At 41.5% G+C, this 22,304-nt stretch overlaps 1 protein-coding gene across 1 annotated transcript in view; it reads left to right on the top strand.

The window, feature by feature from the left end:
• The first annotated feature begins 208 nt into the window (after nucleotides 1-208).
• The window catches only part of LOC146809365 (DNA-directed RNA polymerases I, II, and III subunit RPABC5-like), a 142,895-nt gene continuing 120,799 nt past the window's right edge, over nucleotides 209-22,304 (top strand). The window contains exon 1 of the mRNA XM_085616177.1: nucleotides 209-342. The gene's annotated coding sequence lies outside the window, so the exon portion shown is untranslated. The remainder of the gene's footprint in view (nucleotides 343-22,304) is intronic.

Here is a 22,304-nt window from a genome sequence, read left to right as displayed (position 1 = left end):
ATCGCTGCAGCAAATGGCAACTTTTGCAGGTAGCAAAAAAAGATGGTGTTTAGTTTCTTCTCCCTGTTTGTCAGTCCCTCTGTCTTCAGCCTACATTCTCCGGAGGAGTTTATTCACCACGCTTGCTACCGGGCTGTCCTTATCCATTCTCTGTGTTTATTATTAGAGATAAAAGAAAGAACGGATCCGAGGCTTGTCAAGCGCATGGCCCTGACTGCTGCATGCGGAAGTCGAGGGGAAGCAAATGGTGTCTGTAATAACATCATTTCCAGGGACCGTCCGTCACCTTAGCAGTCCGAGGTGCCCTGTTTGTGTTTAAATCCGTAGTTGGGACGTTTACAGGCAAGTGCTGAGCAGATCTACGGATGTATTTGTGAATCGAGTGTTGCGCTGAGAGATGCGCTTGTTTTTTTTCTTTTTCTTTTCTTCATCAGTATTGAGTCCCATTAGACATGGGGATGATTGAGACGTGTGCTGCCCTTAAATCGCTTTTAGAAAGGACATCTTTTCTCCAAAGCTTCGGTCCCCCAGTTTCTGTAACACTTTGGCGTGTCTCATATCGTTGACTCATAGGCTGCGGAATACCCGTGACTGCTAATAACAGAAATTCTGCACTCCATTTATTTCGAAATATTATGGTGGGCATTACGTAAATTACCGGGGGATGGAGTTTACCCCGGGAACCTTGGCTCCTGCGCTGAACTACACGCATCAGATTTTATGGTGATGCTGCGTTGGCTGTTTAGAATTAAACTACTTACTTTAGTTACCATACCGGTATTTGTGACTCCCTTCAGCAGGTAACCTCCCGGTCCATTGCTTATGAAAGAATGGTGGGCAGGGGTGATAGCTCGTGCCTGGAGATAGCAATAACAAAAAAAATACTACAGCAGCACCCGGGCAAAGGCGCGCTCTTAGTTCCGTCGCGGAGCTTCCACGGTAGTTTGTGAAAGAAGAATGCTATATGCTTGCCTGGGCTACCACTACCTGTAAATGTCTGTGATGCTGGTTTAGCCATCCCAAATCGAACCATCGCCAGTAGTGCTGGGGCCGGATCATATTAATATTATTGAAAATATATATCCTAAAGGAAATCCCTGCGGGATTTACTGATCGATGCAGCGAGATGTATTTATTTTGCACGTTTTTTGTTTGCATTAGGATAGACCTTAGTGCATGACGATAGACTTCATTGCCATAGGATCTTTAGGCGCTGCCACTATCAGCGTTTCGGTTAGTCAAACTTCACTTTTGTGCGTTTAGAGACGTAAGCATTTTCTCTTTATAATGTTGCTCACTCTGTTTCGTTTTGTATTTCACTATATACCTGCTTATATTGTCTTAGAAGGAGGAAGCATCGGCATGATGAACTATTTTTGGCAATTAGCTTAATCAGTTGTCCGCGTCCACAGAAGTAATCACTTTCACTTTAGGACGCACCAACGCCACGTCTTTTTATTTTCGCGCTACACGTTGATTCTGTTCCGTTCTCCTTGCGAGCTGCCAGGACGGTTATAGAAACCATTCCGGTAAGTCGAGCTTTCTGGAGTTTTTAATCACACGTTCGCAGTAAAATTTGGTAACCTTGTCACCATATTGTATACAACATAGAGACGTGAGGATCCTTGCTACTGCAATCACGCACTGAAGCTGCAGCATTTATGTGGCTTTCGATTAATCACTTTGGGGTATATTATCAAGAGACGGCGTTACAATTATCGCCGCTTTAGCGGCAGAAAACTGCCGCTAAAGCGGCGATAATGGGCTTGATAATATGCCGCAGAGAATTCCCATAGAAGCCCATGTTTTGGTGACAATATGGGCTTCTATTGGAATTCTCTGCAGCATATTATCAAGCCCATTATCGCCGCTTTAGCGGCAGTTTTCTGCCGCTAAAGCGGAGATAATTTTAATGCCATGCTTGATAATATGCCCCTTAGGTAGTACACGGCAACCTCGTTACCTTATACTCGGTAACATTGTCACCACATTATATACCACGTATATACGTGCGGGTTCACGGTACGGTAATCACGTATCGAAGTTGCAGCACTCATGTGGCTATTGGCTATGTTGAGTGTGTGGGCATGCTAATAGGGGATAATCTGCTGCATGGCTAAACTTATAAGGTCCTAAAGGCGAGACCTATTAGCTATGCCAATGCTTGTTGTTTTTTTATGTGTGATGCATTTTGTAGCACACATAGAAAGAGCAAAACACCATCAATGATTGTTTATATGCAGGAAGGTGCTCCTTACTGCACATAAACAATCATTAAATAACTACGATTTGCTACTTCTATGTGTACTGCAGAATGCGACACACATAGAAGTAACAAATCGCCATTATTGATTGTTTATGTGTACCTTCCTGCACATAAACAATAATTAATGGTGTATTGCTCTTTCAATGTGCTCTGCAGAATGCATCACACATAGAAAAAGCACAAATGAGGAGAAAAACTAATATTTCTCCTCATTTCGCCATTCTAGCGCCTGCTCTTGCATGGCATTAGTTTTTGGCGCTGCCTCAGATTTACACATCCTTGCAAATCTGGTGTCTGTTCCTGCCCATAAACAATCATTCCCTGCAACACAGGCACACTTGCACTATGGTGCAAGGGTGCCTCTGTTGGCGCTAGACAGCTAATTTTAGAGCCAGCACTAGGGAAAATAGGGGTGCGCCGTATTGTTGTAAATACTGCGCCTCTCTGCATTTGGGATATGTCGGAGGGCTGCGTTGCCAAATTTGGCACAGCTCCGCGCTCTGGACATTTCATTGCAAATATGCCCCCCTAACTTTCAAGCAGTTTTTGAAAAGTCCTGAGATCAGCTTTGCACCTTTAGATGTACAATGAACACAATCTGCATTTCTATGATTTTTTTTATTTGATTATAGCGATCTAGTATTTTGGTATATAAAGTGTACAGTAAAATATTCTGCCTGAGCTTAAAGGAAGTTTTTTGGCACTATCTAAACATACGCATATATTACACAAATAATCAGTAATCCAGAGACTTGGTAAAATAGTACATTCTTCGATTTTTTGATGAATATCGTCACAGAGCTGTCACGTTCCATCAGGTGAGGTGTCTGTAGTTCATCACGTCCTGGACAATAGTTTGCATCTTGGTACTTGTAGTCCTAGACTTATAATAAAAAACATACATATGTACCTGAACGCCAAGTAAAACCTAGGACTGAGTAAAGTGATGTGGGGCAGCTTGAGAGCTCTGGAGGGTTGAAGCAAGAACGTGAGTAAGAAACAGGTCTTTTTAGCCACCAATTAAAGTAGGAGGGGTATTGGTGAAGCAACACTTTCTCTGTAGGAAGTCAGCTCCAAAGAGTAGACCTCCTCTGGTGATCATACCATGATGTAGTAGGCTGTGTTTTGAGTGGCAAACAACACAAACCCCATGAAGCCATATATGTAACAATACTGTGGTGTAATTGGAAGAGAGAGAATACTGCTGATCCTCTGTTCATAGATGCCAGGTGGCTCAATGTCACGTGGGACACATTTAGACTTGCTGTGGCTGTTTAGCCAACAGCATGATACAATCTGCACTTTAGTGGAACTTTTACCACTATCATTATGGGTTTAAAAATAGCAGCATGCGAAGTGCCCCGCTCCTATTGAGACCCAACTCATGTTTAGCACCTTTGGCTTTCACGGGTTTTTATCCAAAGTCCTTAAGATTATATTCAGCAATATTGACGCACAAACTTTTAACAATAAAATAAAACTACTGATCCCAGATTGCAAAGTGCTTGTGTGCCTGCCCTTGAAGTCAGGGCACCAAATAAGGCCACAATGCATGATGATGAGTGATCAGGAGCAAAAGATCAAATAGAAAATACACTGTAGGGGTACTGCAATTGTAGTACCACGAAACCAGGCCTTTAACCACCATCAGCTGCACAGAAACCTGCCTGTGTTACTAGAGCCGGTGCACACCAAATACATGTAGCACAAGGAGACAGACTGAGTGAAGGAAAGTGCGCGCAGAGTAGAGTGCGTGCCATGAACTAAGCCACCATTTTCTCTAAACTAACTTGAAAGTAAATTGTAATCACAGCTGTCTGGTTTGCTAAATACACCTTAGTTTCCATAGGAATGCATTCCGCCCATTGCTTATTATTGGCTTTGTGGTTTGTAACTCACATTTGCTTGGTTTCTATGAGCTGCCTTTAATCATTTTAGGCTGTCCAGCTTGAGTTTGTCCCTCCGTAGAGCAAACTTTGTTTACTGTATCCTTCTACCAGTGTTTCTGTAAACAGGCCTTTAAATCTTGTTCTTATCTTGTCACATTTCCTGTGAATTTAAATGTAGAGGTCAAGTGTCCAGGGAGCTTGATGTCCACCTTACTTTCTCTGACGGAAAAATGAGAGGAATTATATGACAATCATGCTAGTTACTTTGGGTGTTCTGTAGAAAGGCTGGATGATGTTATTTATTTTTATAGCACACAACAAAATGTAAATGTCTGTAAATGAACTGTGCAGATATTTAAGAATATATCAGGATTAGGCAAGCAGAAATGAAGCACATTTTTGGGTACATCTGAAATGAGGTAGAAACAAATATTTTAATAGAATCAAAACAAATCAAGACACAAAGGGGCCGATTCCGATCCGGGTCGGAAGGGCACCGAACGCGATCTGGCCGGAAAAACTAAGAGACGTACACGTGTTTTCCGCCCGACTCGTACAGCTGTACGAGCGGGCAAGTACGATGCGAGCTACGTGAAATTCACCGACCGAGTCGTTTCCGGGTCCGAACCGCTCCGTACGTCTCGGTCGGAAGCTAACCGTGGCGTGCAATGGATGCGATTTACGACCGAGCCAGTACGATGCACGCGTCGGACAGCCTGTGCGAGCCGGAGGGTCCGGGTCGCAAAATGTCCGGGTGGTTGCCTTTGAGGGTCCGCGTCGGACCCCCTGTCACATGCAGCCCTACGACTCAGACACATGGGGAGACCCAAGGGTCCCCCCAACACAGGCATGTACAGTGCAGATGGCACTGGCACGTACCCACTGTAGGGGGCACCCTTGTGCGTGACGTACCCATTCAGTCAATGGGAGCCCATGTACGCGTCGTACGACCGGCTCCCATTGACTTCTATGGGAGTCCGACCGTCGGCCTGCAGGACTCTGGCTCGGTCAGAAAACAGTGCTTTCCGACCCGGATCGGAATCAGCACCTAGGTGAGGACATTTCCACACATTATCGTTTGTGTGCTGTATACTTTTATCAGTAAAACTGTGGGGCCGATTCACAGAACTAACTTAAGACAAAATCCTAAACTTGCTACTTTTGGTATTCACAGAAGTTAGGATTTTGTCTTAAGTTTGTCTTAAGACAGATTTAAGACAGACTTAAGACAGACTTAAGACAAACTTAAGACAGGCTTAAGATAGACTTAAGACAGACTTAAGACAAACTTAAGACAAAATCCTAACTTGAGTCTGTCTTAAGTCTGTCTTAAGTCTGTCTTAAGTTTGTTTTAAGACAAACTTAAGACAAAATCCTAACTTCTGTGAATACCAAAAGTAGTAAGTTTAGGATTTTGTCTTAAGTTAGTTCTGTGAATTGGGCCCTGTATGTCTGTGCAAATGTAATGATATTTCAATATTGAAAATGTGTTGTTTGTATTGCTACCACACCATGCATACTCCACTCTATGCCACTCCACTCTACTTTGCAACACTCCACACCACTGAACTCTACTCTGCACCACTCCACTCTACGCCACTCCACTCTATGCCTCTCTCTACTCTGCACCACTCTACTCTATGCCAATGCACTCTACGCCAATATACTCTGAACAACTGCTCTCTTTGGCACTGCACTTTACTCCACTCCCGTCCAGGCCACTCACTCCACTCTACACCACTCCACTGCACGTCACTCCATTTTGCAACACTGCACTCTATGACACTGCACTCTGCACCAATGCACTCTACTCTGTACCACTCCACTGTATGCCAGTGCACTGTACGCCAGTGCACTCTACACCAATCTAATCTACGCCACTCTATTCAACTCTGCACCACCTGCCAGGTGAATCTTACCTTTCGATGGTTGAGTTTTTCTGTGACAGGACTTGTTGTTAAAGTGGAATAATCATCCTTGGTGCAACATTGTGTGAGTGTGGAAACATTTAAGAACATACATTATATTTATGTTCATATTCAGTCTGGGGGCAAAATAAATAATACTGTGTTGTCACGTTTACGATATAAATCATGTTTAGCTGTAAAATCACATTTAGGTGCAAAATCACCCTTCATGCATAATTGCCGGCTTATGGAAACACTTTTAGGAGCATACATCACATTTAGGAGGAGAAACACATCTAGGTGCAAAATCATGTTTTGATTTAAAATTACTGTGGTCCCCCATGTTCCCCAACCCAAGTCAATCCAGGAGTAATCAGGCATTTGCCCTCTAAACTGACTTTCATGGGTGGGATGGTGGTGAATGATGGCAGACGATGGACTCGGTTGCCCAAATCCAAAGCCCAGCATAACCCTACCAACAACCGACCTCACCCAATAATAGCGGAGGCATATGCCTGCAGTACTCTGCATCTGCTTCAGCAGCCACATACTTGAAATGGCTGAGTACAACAATATCTAGAGTAAAGAACCAACATCAATCAAACATTAGAATAAACTCGTAACTAGTTTTCATTGGCCCAGTAATAGTCAGGACAATGCCTGCACATGTTAGATGCCGCCATTACATCCTCTTCTTCTTGTCTGTGGTTATGACCACAAGGAGTGGATCCTACTAACAGTCTGCATTCCCTCTGTTACATCAACAAGGAGGGACATCAGACACACAAACCAATCAGATATTAGGGAAAGGTTTATGAGGCAGTGCAGCATTAGCTAATTACTTATGTAAGCCGCCTCATTCTGTCAGCCGAGGAGAGCTGATCAACTGATCGGATACAGTGCTGACAAGCTATTCTTTGTTGCAGGCAATGGAGGGATATATTCAGAAGACCAAGGGTGACTTGGAGGGGAAGAGCTGACCCACACAGCATCAGAGGCAGGTTTTCCTGCCAGAGGAAGCACAAAGATTCCTCTGAGGGCATGAGCCTAGAAACTGTCTCAAATGTAAGAATTTGTTTACACATTCACACACTAGGACACCATAGTATATGGAGAATATTTCAGGCTTCCTTTGAAATATGGATTTCATCATCATATTGCCAGCTACCAAACCAATATATATGTGCATATATCTTATTTTAATATTATGCACTATTCAAAAAAAAATCCACAAATCACTCTTACCCTTACAGTGTCTTTCCTTCAAGGAGATGGACAGGCTGTTTAGACAATGAATTCTACATAATATGTTGCAAGACAAATAAGCATAGATCCAAGTGCAAAAAGAAATGGCTTTACCAGTGGTTGCTTAAGTATTACTTGGCTCATAGATGATAGGCAGCTTAGGCTTTCGGCTGATTTTGAATGTGTACCTGTTCCTGAAAGTGTGTTGTATTATTCAATATTGTTTGTCATCCTAAAGGGTTGAATTCAAGGAAATTGGTAAAAATTTCAAAAGTTGTTTTGAAGAGAAGACTAGCAAACGTTTCTTACCTGGGGTCCCAAAAATCCATAAGACGGCAGTGCTTCAGCCTTCTTGTATATATACCAGTGTCACTTCTTACTTGCTGTCTACCAACTCTTTTCAGTCCCTTATTATTTACATTAAATAGCACACGCGGGTATGCCAGAGGTGAGCCAGAGACAATAGTTTTTCGTTGTGTCCAAGAGTCAGAGTACATGCAGAGACAAAGGCCACTGCACAGTTTACACATGTAAAAACTACATTTAAAAAATTCTACGTATACATAGAGCCCACCAGTAAATAAAGAATACTACATATGTAATGTATTTCTCCTCATAAGAATATGCTGTTTTCAATTGACTGATCGTTTTGTATCGAATTTTATGACACTTGCTACAGAAAAAAGTTGGGTTTGCTCTGTCTTGTCTTAATCAAAAAGCAGAACTTTGTTCAACCTGACACTCTCCCTGTCCAGAAAAATGTAGGGGGGCGTGGCCCCTCAGCCTATAGGGATAGGCCGCAGCCGGATGCAAGGGATATAGGGTTATTTTTGTTTGCAGTTTTAATAGCGCAAACCAGACACGCGGTATCAGAGTGCTTTACATGATTACCAGTTGCTTTACAGAGGTACACATATATTTTTTTTAAGGCCCTGGGATATTAAGTGATTTGGTCAGAATCACATGATGTTTGAGCCTCCCGCCAGACTCAAACCTGGTTCCCCAACTTCAGAGTTGGCCGCCCTAGCCGTTAAGTCACACCCTCTCCTAATTATTGGGTGGGGAAGTGAATTAATACTTAAGAAGTAACTATCAATAGTTGGGTATATAATTGTAAAAAGTAATTAAAAAAAAGATTCATTAAATGATATATTTTTGTACATTAAGTTTTAGGGATGGGATGCAAGGGATACAGGGGTATCGGGTGGGGAAGTGTTTTGCTACTCATGTACTAACTATTAATACTTGGGTATTAATATGAAGAATTATTGGCCAATCCCAGTACCAGTGGGTTGTGCACCAAGGGCCTGTATTTCGGTGGCCTCACCTGTCAGCAGCGGGAAGCAGGGTATGTCTGAAGCAGCGCTGTGACAACCACCATCTTCGGAGCCCAGGCATGGGATGTAAGGGATATAAGGGATTTGGGGTAGGGAAGTCTTTTAATATGTGGGTATTTATTAATACCTGAGTATTTGTAATAACTATATTTAATATTTAAAATATTTAATTAAGTATATGAAAAAGAATAAAGTGACATATTTAGTACTATATTAAATAATACATAATAAAGATACTATATCTATCTACTTTTACTAAATAAAACTTTATACAAAAAGTTTTTTAGAAAATAAACTTCCACAAGAAAATGATTTTAAGTTGTAAAGTTTTTATTAAAACAATAAATATTTTTTAAATATACTCAAAATAATCATATATATAGTAATATATATCTTTATTTAACACATTAAATAGATTAGCAAAACTTTTTTTTACATATTTAAAAACCTTATTTACAACATTTACTGATGCTTTTTTACGTACTTCATTTAGAAAAATAGTCCCTTTTTAGTATTTAATTTTCAGGGTTTTGCTCTTGCTTGTGCGTCTGTTTCTACAGTTGGTGGATGTAGGAAGCTGGCTCTGTATATACTATACCAAAGTAAGGTATAGTGTGCACAGAGTCCAGTGGAACCCCAAAGGTAGGCAGAGGTAAAGTTAGATAGAACCTTACTCTCTATTTGTGGTAGTGTGGTCGAGCAGTAAGGCAGTATCAGAGGACAGTGTTAAGCATTTGTTGTACCCACTCAATCAGCAAATGATTTCACACACTCAAAGACTGAACTTCAGACCAATTGGTTTTGTATAAAAATATTCTTTAAGGTATTTTATTTTCTAGAACCAAGCAAGCCTGGAACAGGTAAGTTGATAAATACTTTGCAGTGAATATACAGTTTGAAATGCAATTGTAAATGTACTTTTAAAATGGTTACAGTTTGGATTACTGGTAATGCAATACTGTGAAATGCTGTACATATACTTTGTATCGACTTTGCAATGAAAATTACAGGTAAGCTACTTTTACGTTACTTTTGAGATTACTTTTTCTACTCAGTGTGATATGCCTAGATATCACACTGGGACATTTCCTAGAGAAAAGTCAAATCAGTTTTGCAGAATGGTTATTTTTCTGGTTTCCATACAAATCAACTCCACACTTAGAACATTTTTCAGGAAAAAACAGTCAATGGATTCCCATGGAGAGAGATGAAGTTAATGGTTACCAGGTAAGTAATCGGTCTTTGTAGTTGAGGTTCTGGGGTTAGAACAAGGGTTCCCCCAGGGTCAGGGATGCACTCTCGTTACACCCTCAGCGGCACTAGGGTGACCGGTTGCAGAGTGCAGAGGCCCAATGTTATCCAATGGGGGACAGGGGGCCTCCGGTTGGTGGCTGCTGGCAAGCAGGCCACTGGGTTGTGGGAGCACAAATCCTGGACTTTAGCTCAGGACAAATGGAGAAACAAATTAGCACCAAAGGTGCACCCTCAGCGGCACTAGGGCAGCCCGGTGCAGGGTGCTGTTTCGACTTCAGGAGCCCTTTTGGTTTCAATTGAGAACCTCCAGTTTGGAAAGACTCTGCAGGCTCGGGGACGAAGGTCTTCTGGGTGCGACCACCACTTTGAGAAGTAAGTTGGGAAGTTAGGGGTTGCTTAGGCACACTCGGTTTGGGCACACAAGGCCGTGGGGCGTCGGGTGCAGGGGTGCCTTTTGGGGTTGGATCTTCTTACCAGCTCTTGGTCACAGTTAGGGGGGCCTTCTGGATTTAGGCTGCAGGTTTCGGCTGGAGGCTTGAGGCAGGTCAGGGGTCGACGGATCTTTGGTCAGGATTGCCGGGGTGACCTCCTTGTGGTGTTCTCCCACTCGAGCTCGGGCCGTGGACGGCGGGTGCAGAGTGGGGCGGATTCGTGGTATCCGGGGAACAACCTTTACAACGCAACTTTTACAACGCACTACACTTACAACGCATTTTTTACAACGCAAAATCCATTACAACGCATGACATTACAACGCATGACACTACAACGCATTTTTAAAAACTACCTTTACAACGCATTCCATTACAACGCATACTACCATTACAACGCATACCATTACAACGCATAATATTACACTACACTATCCAACACTTACTCTACTGTTGCACCCCCTGGAGTTAGAATAGTAATTTTTACCCCTATACTATCCAACACTTACCCTACTGTTGCACCCCCTGGAGTTAGAATAGTAATTGTTACCCCTATACTATCCAACACTTACCCTACTGTTGCACCCCCTGGAGTTAGAATAGTAATTGTTACCCCTATACTATCCAACACTTACCCTACTGTTGCACCCCCTGGAGTTAGAATAGTAATTGTTACCCCTATACTATCCAACACTTACCCTACTGTTGCACCCCCTGGAGTTAGAATAGTAATTTTTACCCCTATACTATCCAACACTTACTCTACTGTTGCACCCCCTGGAGTTAGAATAGTAATTTTTACCCCTATACTATCCAACACTTACCCTACTGTTGCACCCCCTGGAGTTAGAATAGTAATTTTTACCCCTATACTATCCAACACTTACCCTACTGTTGCACCCCCTGGAGTTAGAATAGTAATTTTTACCCCTATACTATCCAACACTTACCCTACTGTTGCACCCCCTGGAGTTAGAATAGTAATTTTTACCCCTATACTATCCAACACTTACCCTACTGTTGCACCCCCTGGAGTTAGAATAGTAATTTTTACCCCTATACTATCCAACACTTACCCTACTGTTGCACCCCCTGGAGTTAGAGTAGTAATTTTTACCCCTATACTATCCAACACGTACCCTACTATTGCACCCACTGGAGTTAGAATAGTAATTTCTACCCCTATACTATCCAACACTTACCCTACTGTTGCACCCCCTGGAGTTAGAATAGTAATTTTTACCCCTATACTATCTAATACTTACCTTAAATGCAATTTAATATTATGCATTGTAATGGTATGCGTTGTAATTGTAGTATGCGTTGTAATGGAAATGCGTTGTAAAGGTAGTTTTTAAAAATGCGTTGTAGTGTCATGCGTTGTAATGTCATGCGTTGTAATGGATTTTGCGTTGTAAAAAATGCGTTGTAAGTGCATGCGTTGTAAAAGTGTGCGTTGTAACAACATACATCCGTGGTATCCAGCCAGAGGTTGCAGGTGAACAAATCCGGTGTTCACGGGAGACAAATTCTTTGTGCTTGAAGGCAGGCAGGTCCTCTGGGGTGTTTGAGGTTGCTGGCTGCAGGACACACCGGGATTTCGCAGGAGCAGGTTTGAGGTTTGTTTAGACAGGCCGGTAGGGCTGGGGCAAGTCAGTGGGCATGTTCCTCTTGTTAGCTTTGGCACGGCTGTTCAGTCCTTCTTCTTCTTTTCTTGTTGCAGGTTCTTGTCTGAGGAAGCAAGGTTCAGGGGTGCCCCTAAATACTAGATTTAGGGTCGTTACAGGTAGGTAAAAGGCAGGGACCAATGGGTCCCTTCCCTGGGGTGGGTACACCCCCTATTATGCCACCCTTAAGTGGGAGGAGGGCATGAGCCTATCCTTGGTTGACTGAGTCCCCCATCTTCAAGATGGCGTGGACTGAGCGCTGTGCTTCACCTCGTTCCCCACCTGAGGGGTGGAGTTGGCAGAGGTGGGCACACTTTTCTTCCTCACTTGTTTTTCCCGCCGGTTCTCCCGCTCAAAGTGGGGGGTCAGAACCAGAGGGGACCAGTTGCTGAAAGAAGCAAGTGGCCTGGGGAAACTCACAAAGGTGGCAAGCCTTTGAAGCTTCCCCTTCGTGAACCCTGCCCATCCTGGGGGAGGAGGCTTGGCACCATGTCCCAGGATGTGCATTGTTTCAGGTCCCAGAGAGCAGAAGGCTCTCAACCCAGGGGTCCAAAAACATGTCTGGTGGTGGCAACTGCAAGCAGTCATTCAGTCTGGACACTAGAGGTGGGTTAGTTTTCAGAGGGCATCTTTAAGGTGCCCTCTGAGTGCATTTTTCATTAAATCCCACACTGACATCAGTTGGGTTTAATGTGCTGAGAAGTTTGATACCAAACTTTTAAGTTTTCGGTGTAGCCATTTTAGTGCTGTGGAGTTCGTAATGACAAACTCCCAGCACCATATACTCTTAATGGCAGCACTGCACATACTATGTCTAAGAATGGACTTTGACACGGTAGGGGTACAGGGCTCATGCACCTGTACCCTCGCCACTGGTATAGTGCACCCAGCTAGAGGGGTGAATGACCTATGCCAGGGCCGTGGGTTATAGGCAAGGCAAGATGTGTGCCATGTTGACTCTTCACTTTGTTCTGCACCGAAACACGCAGCCTGCAAAGACAGTGTGTGAGTGTAGTGGTACAGGACCTGTAAGGGTGGCACAATAAGTGCTGCAGCCCTTAGAAGACTTCTCTGGTTACAGTGCCCTAGGTACCTGTGGTATCATTTACCAGGGACTGACCTGTGGCCAGAGATGCCAATTGGGTTTAGGCTTCAATGCAGTTTTAGGGAAAGACCATAGGCCCTGGGTACCTGATTAGCAGGAGCCCAGGGCACACTCAGTGAAAGTACATCAGCAATTCTGCAAAAAGTGGGGGCATACCATGCAAGAAAGAGGGCACTTTCTCACAGTGGAGTGTTGTGGTAAAGATCAGGAGCACAGAGGAGCTGCAGTCAGATAACACTAACTTAATGTTTAAAAAAGAAGTTATAAGTTAGAAAAGTTATTGTAAGGAGAAATAGAGAGAGGTAGTTAGATGTAAAATGCAATCTTGTTTGATGTTATGTCATTTTAAACCAGTTTTGCAACCCCCAAACAATAGATTTGGAAAGAAGAATCGTTTAAAATAGAAAATACTTCCATGCAACAATACATATTTTTTTTAAATAGCTATTTTTTAATTTGTGATGTCCAGTTTTTTGCACGGGTGTACAATTTGAAGCGATGAAGTCAGGTGAGAACTTTGAGGGTCAACCTACTTTTCTTCTGCTTATGGATGTTGAATTTTTAACTGAAAAAAAAGAATGCAGGTTTTCCTTGAATTTGGATGGATTTTTGTTTTGCAGATGTCAATTTCGAGGGATTTTTTAAAACGTTTTTGTTGGGCTTATGGATGTTGTTTTAATTTTTGGGGGTTTCCTTGGAATTGGATGGTTTTTTTTTTTGGGTGCAATGAGGGTGGATTCTAAAGGTTAGACAGTGTTTACCCTGTGAGGAACTTGGGATTACCAGGGACTGTTGGTGAAGGGATTGTTAATAAATAACACCAACAGTTGAAAAAATAAGACATCTCCAGGTAGGTTTTTCCATTTTATTTAAAGGGACAATTGAAAAAAAGCCAATTTAATTAGGAGTTAGATTTAAAACAGCAGAGTAATTCCCTTTACAAAATTAGTATGTACACAATGTTTACGGGGTAGTCTAAAGCTCCTAACAAAGGAAACTGTTGAAATGTTGCCAATAGTCGTTCAGACATTTCTTTTGCTTTGTTTTAGGAATTAGAGGATTTAAACTACTTACTAAAGATTGCGCCTGTCTCACTTCCTGAAAACGATGTTCTCTTTTCAAAATGATAGAGGTTGGGCTAAAATTTGCATTGGTGAAGGAGTTATGCCAACCCTCGATGGCTATAGAACAGTTCCACTATTCAATGGGAAAGCATGGTTTTCTTTTGTGACCCAACCTGCATGGATGGCCAATCCATTTACCTTCAAAATAATTGAGAAGAGGATACATTTTTCCTCGTTTTGGGTGACATATTCTGATTGTACAGTTTCAGTGTAGATGTCATCCACACATTCAGGTAGTACAATGTTTATTTTCTAATTTCAAAATGTAATCAACTGTTCAACATATAATCCTCAGCTAAGGAAGTTTTGGGGATTTTTTCCAATATGTCTGGGAAAAGTGAAAAAAAACATCCTTGAATTTGGGTATTTGGGTAAAGTTTTACATTGTCATTTGTAATTCAAAATCAATTATAATTTTTCTATGACTTTTATTCATTGTTTTTTAATTTATAATTGACAAACATTCATTATCGGTTGAGGATTCCTTGTCAGGGAGTAAAGCATAAATTAATGGTACAGTAGTGCTATTCATGTTTGCATGTATTGTGTCAATTTGGGTAAATGATACGGGCGTGGATTTAAAGGTAGCTCCCATGCACCAAATTTAATTGTTTCCAAGGGTGACAGTGTTATGAAGAAAAGCAAAGATAAGGATACGTTTTAGAGGGTGTTGATTGACATAAAGAATTAAAGATTCATTGTTTAAAGTGTCTGTTAATTCAGGAGGAATGTTAATGTCAGAGTTGGAATGAGGAGGTATTAGTAAGGGATTACTCACCTGTTTTGTATGTTGCAATATTGTTCTTAAATTTGAAATAGTGGGCATACTGATTGCAACATGCATGGGGATGTTCTAGGCTACCTCCCTTAATATTGAGCTACAGGGTTCATTGGAAGTGGCACCTAGTGCTTTAATGTGCTGTACATTCTCACATGCTTCCAACTCCATTAGAGAAGCAGAGTGGTTATGCTCAGTAGTTCTTCCAACTAAATCACCAAGTGGTACTGCTCTGCCTTTGCAATAGCTTGAGAAGATTGCACACACCTCCAATGACCCCTGGGCTCAGAAAGTCTCTCCATACAATGAAGCGAGCCACCATATTTTAGGGGCCTGTATCCCCTTTTAGGGAGGATGTACGCAGCTTCCCTTGTATGTTCCATGGTGGTAATCTGAAAGATAGAAAATTGACAATATGATGGTAATATACAAGTAACATATTTACGTGTTATGCTTTGAATATTCCTGTTGAAAGGAAAAATATATTTTTTCATTTTAAAAATATGTTCCTGTTTTTAAATAGATAAGAAATCTGGTTAGAGTTTTAATTTTTTTGAAATTTTTGGATTAGATTACCTGATGGTTTAGCTTCTTGTTCTTGGATTTAATGGATAATTTAATGGCAATGTACGATTTGAGAAACTTTATTTTCCATTGTAATTCTGTTGAAAAAATAAAATTGTCAAAGATTCCTTAACTTCTTCAAGTTTGTCCTGACTGATGTTAAAATAGTAAATCTGCTCCATCAAAGTGTCCAGCTCTTCCATGAGTTTGCCTTGACTGGATATTAGGATAGTAAATCTGACCCCTCACAGCGTTCAGTCGCAGCCCTGAGTTTGCCCTGACTGAAGTTAGAATAAGAAATGTGCCCCCTCACAGCATCCAGCACCTTCCCTGAGTTTGTCCTGACTTGAATTAGAATAGTAAATCTGACCTCTCACAGTGTCCCGCACCTACTACTGTATGAAAATGATTTAACTGTTGCTAAAAATATTTAACGTACCTATTTATTCAGATTTTTTAAGAATAAGGGCCTTATTACGACTTTGGCGGTCTTCCAATGGGACTGCCACTTCAGCGGGCCTAGGAAGACTACAGAGGCCGTGGTGAGTCCACCCCTGGATTATGAGTTTAATCCTGGGTAGGTAGGGAGTGCTGCAGCGGTCTCACAACAGCGGCTGTGTTAGGCTCAACGGAGAACCTAAATAGCATATTGCCGACGTAAAAGTGCCTGCAGCATGTTCCTGCATGGTGTGGCATGAACCATGCCATGCATGCCACACTGTAAGGGGTAAAAAGAAGGGCTAAGCGTTAATTAATCACCACAGTACATCAGGCTTGAATCTTAACTAGAATCAATACATACAAAGATCAAGAGTGCATCTACGATAAACATGTACATATGACTAGGAACAATTCTTTTTATTACGAAATATATTTTTTATTTTTCCATCATATTTTTCTCTTCTTTCTTTTTTCTTTTTATATTTTGATATTTTCAATGATTATTATTTCACACAGATAGTGTATTTCAAGAAAACAATTTTTCCAATGTTTACATTACATAAACACAAACACAAATGTACAAAGACACAAAATGTTTTACCAAAAACAATAATTTACTGTGCTATACAAAGAAATGATTTTTTTAAACTAGGAGAAGGAGTTAGTATGTTGGCAAATAATTCAAAGGCTGGTGGTCGATGAGAACACGACACACGTTTCGGCGTATAAACCTTCATCAGGGGAACCGTCTCAACTTTCTCTATCATAAAGTGCAAAATAAACAAAATATAAAACATACAAAAGCACGCTAAGCCTGTAACAATGATCATGATACAAATATGAGCACTATGTGCTTCATAGCTTTGATGTCAATGATAATGTTGACAGAAGAACACACAATCTTCTAGACAAATCTATAATGAGATTTGGTACTGGAACACACATTTTTTGTTTCTTGAAGCTATCACCCAAGAAATAGAAGAAGAAAAGGGAACATAGCATTTTGTCACCATAGAAAAAAATAAATAAATAAAGTTACACGTGCAAGGAAATAGTGCTTGGGAAAAACAGACATGCTTTAAAATTCTTTTTTTAGTTAAAAAAGAGAGTCTTTTATGCAGTGACTATCTTTAGTCTTTTCATAGCTATTTAAACCCAGTGTCCCAAAATTGTTGTTAATTAAAAGGTAACCTTGTGGACAAGGTATATACCTATATTCCTGGGCCGGGACACTGATCTCCAATTTAAAGCAGCAAAATTGTTAATCTTCAAGTATGAAGGCGTCACACGAGTTCTGTTTTTCTACAGGGATATATTATAGGAAACCTAAATACTAATTATACCTGTCCACTGTTTAGCTCAGGTAGCGATTTATCAGAAAATGTGTGACAGCAATTGCATAATATGTACCTTATTTTAGGAGACACCTAGCTGTCCAAATTGGATATTGAAGTGATTTATGCATCATACAAACTTTCCAATCTGTAAAAATAAATAGAAATTATCTATGTTTGGTCAATAATGTATTATTTGAACAAAACAAAAAGACCATGTGTCTTTCCTATTTAGGTTTTTTAGTTGGTTCAGAAAAGTAGTTCTGTTCTAGCTAACCATGCGGTAAAAGGAGAGATGAAGCAGAATTATGGTACTTACAGTAGATATAGATAATGATGTTCGCCCATACGTGAAAATTGGTTAAAATGCAAATGTCAATCTTCAAGGAAAGGGCCACTGACGTAAGTAACTGTAAAGGGTGAAAAAATGTATACACTGATTTTTAATCAGGTCTTATTGGGTAATAACCCATATTTTCATTATTCTATGGTCAGTTAGGTTTTACTTACTTAATGTTTAATAGGATGGAAGCACCGTCAGTAACAGTATTTGTGTAGGTACGGCTTAATTTTATACCCCTTCAATGGATCTTATCTGAAAATGTAAATACATATAGGTATAGAATAGTCCACAATGAATACCTCAATATTCACAAGTTTTATGTGTAGAATAATAATGTGTTGTCATGCGATTGGGATGAGAGAGCATTAAGGTTTTTGCTTTTGGGAAATTCGGTGCCCACTATTCTATTTTGTGCGATGATATAATCATAATTTCAAGTCTAATAATTGTATATAGATGCCGATGGTTGTATGATTTTCCATTGTAAATGAACTAAAAAGTACAGAAAACGTATATTTATCCGGCATAGTGGGGGCAACTCATTTTATCCTACTGGTCCTAAACTAATGAATTTCCTTATCTTACTCAGATACCTTCTTGCCGTAACCGAAGATTGAAAACTGATCTCTTTTATTTAATATAAAGGGAGCCTCCCCCGCATTTTCTCAGTATGGAGTATATGTCCACAGCCTAGGCGTAAGGGTCGCAGTATCGCTTACCGCAGTCAATACTGAAAAACCGGCACGAAAAGTAGTCTTCTTGGTAAAAGGCAGCGAGGATTGCCAGTAAGATTTAAGGGCCTATTAGGATGGCGGGCGGATGGCGGTCCCGCACCAGCAATTAGGATGCCACCACCACTGTGGGGGTGGCATCTCCTATTCCCAGCATTGTGGCGGGCGGTGCTCACAGCACCGCCCGCCACAATGCTGGGAATGCAGGTCATGCATTGGCATGCACAAAGTGACAGGCACCACGAGGTGCCTGCCACTTTGCCCATGCCAATGCAGGGGGGTACCATAGGTACCCCCCATGTGCACCCCCCAGCCCCCAACTTCCTGGGGGCCCGCTACGGGCCCACAAAGGCATAGATCGCATGCCTATCCGAAAGGCTGCTTCCCGCTGCCATCATAATATGGATGGTGATGTCTAGCAGACACCGCCACCATATCAGGCCCCTTTTCCACCCAGTCACCTGTGTGACCGGCGGAAAACCGGCGGGTGGTCTTTCTGTCCGCCGGGGTCTCCCCGCCATACTAATATGGCGGGGGATAAATGGCATGCGGGCGGAGGAGAATGTCGAGCGGATCGCCACCGCCATGCGGGCGGTGGCGATCCGCCCGACATTCTAATAGACTCCTTAGTGTTTTTATAGCAAATTTGCTGTGTCTGAATGGCGTCTGACGTCATCAAAAGTGGACCGGCAATAGACATGAAAGCTGCCCTAATGGTTTCTGCGCAAAGAGATAGAAAGGGGACTAGGTAGCAGCATCCATGTTGAAATGGATGGGCTTTATTCATTAAGTCTAAAGCGATAAATATCAAGACTATCACTCTCGATCAGTGAGTTAAATCTGCAGTTCGATGACGTATTTTGAAATATTATTGAACGATAAAAACTACTATGCTGCCATGAACAACAAAGAATAGAGAGAGGGCTAGACAGCGGCATCCATCTTATAGTGGATAATACACGTTTGTAAAACTTCCGACAGATGGATGTAAAGACTGTGAGCCTGTGTAATGCGATCCACGCCACTGGCAGCTAAAATGTGTGCAAGGTACTCGATATTAAAGAACATTATTGGCAAAATCTGGTGATAAAGCTCTTATATTAAACTATATCAAAGCAAGATGACCCATGATAGATGGTGTATGTCTAGAATGGGTGAAGGTGGAGTATTGTTCTACAAACGTACTGAATCAATGGCATATTACTGATTAAACTCAATTACTTGTGCCCATGGTATATCCTGGTTCAATCCTTCCTTAAAGGTATCTAAAGTGAATATCCAATATACCTCAAGTTTTTTACTTATGGGTTCGCTACTTTGGTTATATTTAGGAGAAATTGTTTCAAGGATGAACCATTTGATGTCATCTTCAGTATGGTTTAGTGTTACGTAGTGTTCCGCTATAGGTGCTGACATTTTCTTTGTACGAATCACTGAGCGATGCTCAGCGAGTCGTACATTGAGGCTGCGCTCTGTTTCACCTACATACCCCAGTTCACATGGGCAGAGTAAAAGGTAGATTACATTTTTGGTCTTACAGTTAGTCATATTTTTCAGCTTTACAGTCTGTCCATTTAGTTGTATGGTATCACTTTCTACTGCTCAAAGGGCAGATTTTGTAGGAGCCGCATTTAAAATTACCTACAACTGGTGATATCCCCACAATACTTCTCTGTATTGGTTGTTTTATTTGGGGCAACCGTGATCTCACAATTAGATCTTTGAGGTTTTTATTTTTGCATTAGGCAAATAGAGGCTTAGGTATTTTCTCTTGGGTTTCTTTGTTGACATTCAAAATGTGCCAACTTGAAGAGATGATTTGTCTTATTTGTGCATTCATCATAGAATGTCTAGTAACAAATACTAGTGCTGTAGTACTCTGTTTGTTGTTATTGGTAAGTAGGTGCTGTCTGTCATAAAATCTCGCTCTCTTGTATGAGTCTTTCACTAGTTTTCGCGGGTATCCTCGTGCTAGAAATTTTTGTCTCATGACTAAGGCTTTCAGATCAAAGTCAGTAATAGTGGTACAGACCAAAAGGGATACTATTTTTCTGTGAAATAGGGTGGAAACTGTCATAATGCAAGAGCGTGTTACGCCCCGTAGGTTTAGTGAACAAATCGACAGCCAGCCTTCCTGCAACGTGTTTAATAATGATGTCCAGAAATTCTATCTGGGTATTATTTACAGCAGAAGTAAACTGTAGATTGTTATCACACAGGTTTAACCATATCAGAAACTCATTTAGATTATCCTCAATATCTGACCAAATGAAAAAGATATCGTCTATGAAGCGCGACCATTTCCAGATGGATTAAAAAAATGGTGCAACTTGATGGTAGATATGTGTTTATTCAAATTTGGCCATATAAATGTTTGCCACTGTTGGTGCACAGGATGCGCCCATGCTTACACCCTTGATTTGTTGGAATAGCTGACCATGGAACTAAAAAATGTTGTCCTCGAGAACTACTTTGAGGCACTTGATAATGAAGCTTTCATTGCAGTCGATGTTCATGGTTTGAATAAACCATCCCACCGCTTGCAATGCCCCTTGAATGGGGATCTTATCATAAAGGCTTTCTATGTCAAGAGTTACTAGCCATTGTTGTTGAGGATTAAAGGGAACCCCCTCAATGATATTGATGATATGTCTCGTATCTTGGACATATGCTGGAGTTTTGTTGACATGGGGGCGCAGGATGGCGTCAAGATATTTGGACAACGGCTCTGTAACAGAGCCTATCGTCGTAACAACGGGTCTGTATGGTGGGTCCAACTCATTTTTGTGTATTATGGGCACACCATACAGGCAAGCCATCCTTGGATTCTGTACATTCAGATAGGCATGCTTCTTATCGCAAATGTCACCATCCCTTAGTGCTTTGCTGGTAATGCGCTGGATTTTTGATTTGATTTGTCTGTTGGATTTCTAGTGATTTTAGCATAGAAGTTAGTGTCTTTTAACATATCCTCTATTTTTGATACGTAGCTTGTGGTGTTCATAATTGCAATGCCCCCACCTTTATCACAACTTTTGATGGTAATGGCAGAGTTGTTTTTCAAATTTAGTGGGGCCTGATGTTCCTCTGGTTGAATATTATAAGGAGCTCTCTGAACATATTTAGTGGCAGCAATCATTTTTTGATGTACCTCCTGTTCAAATATAATAGTCTCTGGTGGTACTTGAGCAGCAGTAGGTGTAAAATTTGATTTAGGTGTTAGACCAGGTTTATTGCCACACTGTGCAGGAACTAGGGTGCAATTCCAGAGGGCACAACATGTGCCCCCGCACACACCCCTATACCTAGATTCGGCCGGTGGCCCTACCTGCATGTCCGCCACCAATTTCATGGCAGGGTCTCTGTCACGAAAAGGGCTGGGGATATGCAGGTCATAATATGCTCAACGGTGCTGGTACACCAGCATATTCAGACCGCTTGCAGACTGCCGCCACAGAGGGATCCTTGAACCGGAGGAAGTGGCGGTCTTGCGGCAGTCGCACCGCCACACTCATAATACGGTAGTCGAACCGCCAGGGTGGAGCCAGTCAGCCTGCCATCACGAATACGGTGGCCCCAGGATTGCCATACTTGTAATAAGGCCATAAGTAATTAGAAGTCTCTCAGTACAAAGTACTTTGGAAAAAGTATTTTTTCTGCAAGCTGTCTGAAACAGAAAACATAGTAAAAAAAATATTGTAATTATTGGTTTAAATATTTATTTGTTTAACAAACATTTATTTTTAATTAGAAATACTCACATTTGTCATCAACACGGCGTGGGTCTGCCAGTGCTTTTGTCCTCTTGCGGGGACGCAACGGCTGTGTGTGATCGTGCTACACTGGTGCCTGCAACTGGCTTTCCCGGCACCCCGGATCAATTGCTCT

This window comes from Triturus cristatus, chromosome 7 (genome assembly GCF_964204655.1).
Source record: "Triturus cristatus chromosome 7, aTriCri1.1, whole genome shotgun sequence".
NCBI classification, from domain to species: Eukaryota; Metazoa; Chordata; class Amphibia; order Caudata; family Salamandridae; genus Triturus; species Triturus cristatus.
Note: the sequence above shows the minus strand (reverse complement) of the source record. Positions and strands in the feature narration are given on the sequence as shown.